Below are 7,087 nucleotides of genomic sequence, written 5' to 3' on the forward strand. Positions count from 1 at the left end.
CTAAGTAAAGAGAAACAACAGCCCATCATTACTTTAAGAACTGAAGGTCAGTCAGTCTGGAAAACTGCTAAAACTCCGAATGTGTCCCGAAGTGCAGTCGCAGAAACCATCAAGCTCTACAATGAAACTGTCTCACATGCGGATGCCCCAGGAAAGGAAGACCAAGAGTCCCCTCTGCTGCTGAGGATACATTCATCACCAGCCTCAGAAATCACAAGTTAACAGCAGCTCAGATCAGAGCCCAGATAGATGCCACACAGAGCTCCAGTAGCAGACACATCTCTACATGTTCAGAGGAGACTGTGTGAATCAGGCCTTTACGGTCAGACAGCTGCTAAGAAACCACCATGTTCAGGTGTAGGTGGAGGATGTTTATGCCTGCGAAAGTCCACTAGCAGAGTGCCATCATGATGTGTGCAGTGCATTATGGGTCAGTGCTGTAAACTGGCAGGCTTTCAAAGGTGCCATCTGTATTTCTAGCCCAGAGTTTACATGTCACAGGCTATGGAGTGTTTGGTTTTAATTCAGGGAAAAGTGAAGGAAGTGGAGTGATGTTTGTGCTTTCCTGGTGAAAAAACAAAAAACAAAAAACGGGATAACGAAGGGGAAATTTTCTCCACAGATGACTTCCAATGTGTGATATTTCTTTAGTAAACTAAACGACTCACCGCCAGTCTTCTCCAAGAAAGAGTCCTAATGCCTTCAAACAGTGAGTGAAAATATCTCTAAGAGAGTCGAGACTGCTGGGTGAAAACCGTCTGCTCTGAAAATGAACCAAAGGTCATCACCTCGATCAAACAGCAAGTGACAGTCAGGCAGTTCAGACACGCCGATGCAGCGGGCAGTGTGATGGTGGTCGACCTGTGTCATCCCTGTCGGGGAAATATCTGCTATGTTTTTCTCCTTTCCTCCAAGATCATTCAGTAAGTTCTGAAAAAGAAAAAGTGAAATATTTTTGGATTCTTTGCTCGTTATGATTGGTTTTATTTTTTTGTCTGTTCACATTAGAAATTTTCATCCTCGATTGAATTCAAATTGAATTTTCATTTTGTAACCGTGTGCTCTAATGGTCAGATTGAAAAAGAGATTTTAATCTCAAGGTATTCCCAAATTAATTACTGCTGCTTAAGACTGCTGATATAATGATATGATGAAAATTCTGATTCTGGTTTCACAAAAACGCCTCGTTTCCTCCCCTCTCACAGAAATGTTGGTCTTTGTCCAACGTGCGTGTGTGTCAGATGGTACTCAGCAGGTTTCAACACACAGGAGCCCGCAGATAGATATGTTGTTTCCATGACAACCCAATGAGGAAGATGATTATTAATTTAAATACATTTCCTCCTCCTCCTCCTCCATCTGTTCTTCTCCTGCTGATGGTTTTCCCTCAGTCTGAAGATCATGAAATAGTGTTTGTGCCTTAACCCGTCCGTCTGTAACTCGTGCAGTTCTCATACATATTTTAAGGATTAAAATCTGATAAGAAACATTTTTCTGCAGCTGAATTAAACATTTTTATGTAACTGTAAGTGTGAATGTGTCCTGTGAAGCAGCTTATGCGTTTCACACATCGTGTTTATTTTAAAGGAACGGTCTCACTTAGCTTTTTCACTTTTACCAAATGTCAACCAAAGCCTTAACAAACCCCAATACAGTTTAACCAAACACTAAACACAGGTTAATTCTAACTCTGCTATGGTAGGTTGAAAATGTTTCCTTTTGGATGTAGTTTATAATTTAATCTGAAGATGTTGTTCACCTCACCAAGAGAGAACACCAGCTCTTGAATGTCACAGTCCAAACACTCCTCGGTACAAACGCAGGAACAAAAAACAGACACAGTCACTCCTTAATGCACTCTCGATTCACGTGGACTCATGTCCTGGCTGTGGACCACTGGACCAGATATTCACCCTGTTTGTAAGTAAGTAAGTTAAAACTTTATTTATATGGCACCTTTCAAGCTGTAAAATCACAAAGTGCTTAACAAGACCCAATAATGGATATAGCAAAACAGAACAAGAGAAATCAATATCGAGCAGATTTCAACTCCAATCGGAGGGCAAAAATGATTCAAGATGGCTGCTAGGGTGCAGACACACAGCTTGGCAGGTCCTGTACTTTTGCCAAAAAACACACCTAAAAAAACATCTAAAAACCCCTGGATCTTGACATCAACTTGTCTTTTTGTTTTTATACATTTTTATCTTCTGTGGAGTTCGACATGTCCAAGAAAGCTGGATAATTATACCATTTTTCCAGCCAAATGGAGTCAACATCTTTTGTTCACAAGATTCTTGGATTTTGGTCATGCTAGACCACCCCCAGGTAAACATGAACAATTAAATACACTACAATTGTCCCTGGAGATTCTGAAACTTATACTGATGCTACTTTTGGCTGGTGATATAGAACTAAATCCTGGACCTAATTCAAACATCAGTGATTTGGACTGGCTACAACTAATTAGCCTAGTTAGCCTATGGGCACAGCTATCTCTGCATTGCTTTCCACCTCAACTAACTGTGCTCCAACCACCGTCCCAGTTAGTAAGGCTACATATGCAACTAATAGTGTTTACGCCCCTGTTGTCCGGGCCTCCGCTTCTGCTGTTTGGCTTACCACCTCAGCTGCTTGGGCCTCCATCTCGGCTGCCTGGGCTTCCACCTCGGCTGCCTGGGTCTCCACCTTGGCTGCCTGGGCCTCCATCTCAGCTGCCTGGGCCCCCACCTGCTGTACCCCAACTACAGTCTCCGGTAAAAGGTTTCTCATCATTAAATGCTCATAGCATTGTCAACAAAAGGACAAGATATCCTGCTATTAAAAGTTACAGAGGAACAAAGATCTGCAAGACATTTAATCAGGCTAAAGTAATCAGGGACACTAAAAATAAACCAAAGGGGCTTCTACACTGAAAAAAATATGTTGTTGGATTTACTTAATTCAATGGTGGACATTTGTTGCACACAGATGTTTTGCTTCGGCAGCAACTTAAACAATTGAGTTAAATTAACACAATTTATTCATGTTCAATAAACCTGTGCAATTTGTGTTGATAAAATGTGACTTAAACATGTTTTGATGAAGTAATTTGAGCTCTTGGAATATTTTAATCCTTCACAATTTTCTCACGTTATCCCAACACGATTCAATAACTTTTACCCAATACTACTTGGTCACTTAAATACTACATGTTATCTTCAAATTACATTTTGCTATTATATTCTAGTATCAAATACACAATTTTCAAATGGAGGCCTTATAACAGATTGTATTGTTCTCTTCCAAGATGGTTGCTGGCATCCACCAGTAACCTTTCAAAACAAAATGTCTAATTTCACTGACAGTAGGTAAAGAATTAAACTGACATTACTCCTCCACTGAATCTATATAAATCAACAGTTAAATAATGTCAGTTCTTCCGTGTTCTCTGGAATCAATCACAGTAAAGAAATTAGACTGTTTCTTTTGAAAAATGTTGGGAAAGAACAAATCAAAACATTCTATTTAAGGCCTCTGACATCAAGATTCAGTTAAACAACAATTATAACTAAACAATTTGAGGTAATGTTAGTTTCCATTAACATTAAATTAGGTTACTGAATTGGCAAACACCTTCCTATTAACATTACCCATTTTACCCCAATAACTAAAGAAATTAGCACTTGCAGGTCAAAACCTTTATTCAAGAGACGCAAAAATAACATTGATACAGTGACTGTCAAAAAATACAGCACTGATCATACTGTGACATCTTGGTTCAAAACAGCACACTTAGAAATATTCAACGTTCTTTACTTCAACTGAATGAAATTGAAAATACCATTTCACACGACCCATATGGGATATTTAGACTGTATAACTGTTCACGCTACATCTCTTCACTAGTAAAAGAAAGAAAAAATACAAAGAGAAATTTAAAAATGCTGCCAAACAGACAAACAGAACTTGTACAGAGCAAAAGGAAAAACAAACAACAAAAAAAACGGCTTGTCCTCATGGCAGTTGCAGAGTATATACAAATGAAACCTGCGATCCGTTCCTGGAATTGAGCTTCAAAAATGCAGCAGAACAAGTGTGAGATTTAAATGTCCTCTCACCTAGAGCTGGTCACCTCACATGCATAACAGTGAGCTTCGTTGCAGGAGCAGTTTTGTCTTAGTTGTGAGCTTTCCTTGAGAGCTGAGTTGCATCCAACTCCATTACCACCCTTTGAATCACCTCAAAAGTGTAGCAGAGTTGTGATGGGTAACTCATGTTGAAGGAATAAAAAAGGTCCAAACAGCATGGCTACTGCAAAGGTCACGTTATCCAGATCTTGAAGAACAACATCAGAAAAGTCATTGCCTGGCGCATCTCTGGAGACAGATGTTCATTGTGGTTTTCTCAATCTGTGCAGTGGCCTCAGTCAAGTCCTGGTTAAACACAAAACATTTCTTTAAGATTCCTTTTTAAACTCATCTCTTTTGAATCTACCAGTTCTAATGTTAGAGTAATTTAAACCAATGCAAGCAACATAGTAAATAGCTATAGCCAAAGAGTGGCCTGCCATGCTGCCATTCATGGTCTAACAGAGTTTCTAAGAGAGGGTGAAAAACATAATAATTTCAAATGCTTTACATTAGTTTTTGTTAGAAAGACACCGGCCCATCAGAAATCCAGGTTATGTCACTCAGAAGATGTTAGAATTTAGACTTTCAGCCCCACAATTTGGTTAGCTGTTGGTCAGTTGGTCATTTTTTCAAACAAAAGCTAATGTAAATATTGGTGGGATTTTCCTTTGTTCACTAGAATGACAAATTTAAAGTTTTTTCACACTGATGTGACCCCTAATACAGGGGTGGGGCCTCAAGGGCCGGCGGCCGAGTTCACTACCAGGCCTCATGTGAACTTCAAATTATTAAAGAGGACTACTGGTCCTAACCAGTCCAATGAGGATCAAGTGGATAACTAAATGCATTTTTAAATGTTGCAAATCCACAATCTACTCATAAAACACTCACCATGAACTCCTGCACCAAGATGTTGCAATTGTCTTTCACACAGATGCGGAGCACTTTGATGAGGGACTCCGAGCATTAATGTCATCCTTGAGTATTATAACAAAGAAAACAGAGATTTGTGAACTTTTCAGTAGCACAGAAGAAAATGATCCCAGACAAAAACTCTTGACTTTTTAAACCAGTCAACATGCAACACCAGCATCTACAAAGCAATATCAAAAATTCCTGTTTGACATCAACTTTATGGATATATAGTTTCCAGAACATTTATTTTTAAAAAAAGATAATTTTTTCTCAGTGGGCCAGTAAATGCATGACGAAAATTATGGCATCCTTTTAGTGGAATCGGTACTCACAGGTAATAGTTGACGGTTTCAATGGATGTAGCATAAAAATCTTTTACTGACCTAATGCAATACATATACACTTTGTAGTTAAAGAATTTTAAAGTTCTTACTGTCATCATGGCAGCTACATCCTTTAGCTTTGTGCACTGTTCCCCCGATCACTTTGCAAACACTTTCAGCAGACTGTCAGAGAAAAACTCAGCTCCGTCAGAAACCTTGACTGTATGCATGGTTGGGATGCACTGGAATGCTGCATTTTATCTGAAATGACATAAAATTATTTTGAAATAACAGCAGGCACTGTGCTTGGTTAATCAGTAATGTTTTGTTGAATAAAAACTGTGTTTCCAGATCTTATGGGATTAAAAAAATCCAAAGATGTTTGTTTCTGATTTGCAACCCAACAACCCACAAGTTACAACCTCATTTCAGTTCAAGTGTGCATTAATGCGAGTCCAGTAATCACCTTTCTGGCAATACATACAGGTATAAGATAAACCTATGGCAGATTTTGGATTTCTCAGTTGTATTAATAGGGTGAGTATGCATGCACCTAATAATTATAAAAAACCTATTATAATTAAGTTACAGAAACGAAAATAGAATATACTTTCTTACCATAACACCTTGAACCCACAATCCATCAGCTGACTCCTGGTGAAATGCAGAATAGAGGTCATCTCTCAATGTGCAGCAAAAAAAACAAAAACAAAAACAAAAGGACAGCAGGTGAGGGCAGGAGGGGTAGGGATGTAAGCTAGCATAATGCCGCTGATGATATTAGCTAAAGCTGTTCAATGTCCAAAATCTCACTAACACCACGGTGCAGTAAATACACAATGTAACTGAAGAGTCAGTTGACAAATCTATTCACACAGAAAACCAAATTATGTTATGAGTGCCTCGTAATTAGGTTTAATGTGATATTACGGCTCTTGTGCCAAAGACAAATTCAAATGAAAAAGCGCCAATTCTTTGACAACAGATAAAACAGCAAATAAGCTAACGGCTCTTTTTTAGCATGTTACATGGCGACACTCTAGACGTTTAACTACATTTGGCTGAAATATGGTAAAAATTAATTCAAAAAATCAAGACATACCAAAAACGTAGAGTTGGCTGCTCGACTTGACTGAGATGGATGCCTTTTTTAAACCACGATCCAAAGCCCGCGAGATGAAATCACGCGTGGTTTCACGAGATTTAACGTTGCTATCTTATTAACTTACTTCACCTGAACATGATATGAACAATTTAATACACCCTTTCTGCATATCATGTAGTTTTTACACTATATAGTTACATTTAACTTTAAAACATGAGGCAATTGTGTTAAATACATGCAAGATGCTTACATAAATCCAAGAGATGGCCAGTCCCTTTTTTTCAGTGTATGTGGACACATTAACATTCGCAGTATGTTACCAAAGCATGAGCAACTGGAACATATTTTAAGCAATTCCAATATTTCTATTTTGGATATCTCTGAATCTTGGCTCAGAAGTTCTTCTCCTGAGTCTGTGGTTGTCTTTCCAGAGTACACAGTATTCAGAAGGGATAGAATTGGAACAAGAGGAGGAGGAATACAGTACTTGTGTATGTAAAAAAACACCTGGATTGCTCTTACTTAGTTCACCAATAGATGTTGAAATAAAACATGTTTCTGTTAAAATCACTCTTTCCCCAGAAATGTCATTTACGTTGATGTGACACCCACAATTGTAATTAAAAAAAACA

At 38.5% G+C, this 7,087-nt stretch overlaps 1 long non-coding RNA gene across 1 annotated transcript; it reads right to left on the reverse strand.

Moving 5' to 3' along the window:
• Positions 1-3,354: 3,354 nt before the first annotated feature.
• On the reverse strand, positions 3,355-6,730 carry LOC146697864 (uncharacterized). The gene is made up of 4 exons (XR_014923439.1): positions 5,969-6,730; positions 5,461-5,611; positions 5,004-5,089; positions 3,355-4,415 (listed from the first exon to the last, which is right to left on the reverse strand). It is a non-coding gene; the product is annotated as an uncharacterized LOC146697864 (long non-coding RNA).
• Positions 6,731-7,087: the final 357 nt, after the last annotated feature.

Source organism: Copadichromis virginalis, linkage group LG12 (assembly GCF_057382275.1).
Source record: "Copadichromis virginalis isolate Kocher_CV1m ecotype Utaka linkage group LG12, C_Virginalis_male_GT1.1, whole genome shotgun sequence".
Classification (NCBI taxonomy): domain Eukaryota; kingdom Metazoa; phylum Chordata; class Actinopteri; order Cichliformes; family Cichlidae; genus Copadichromis; species Copadichromis virginalis.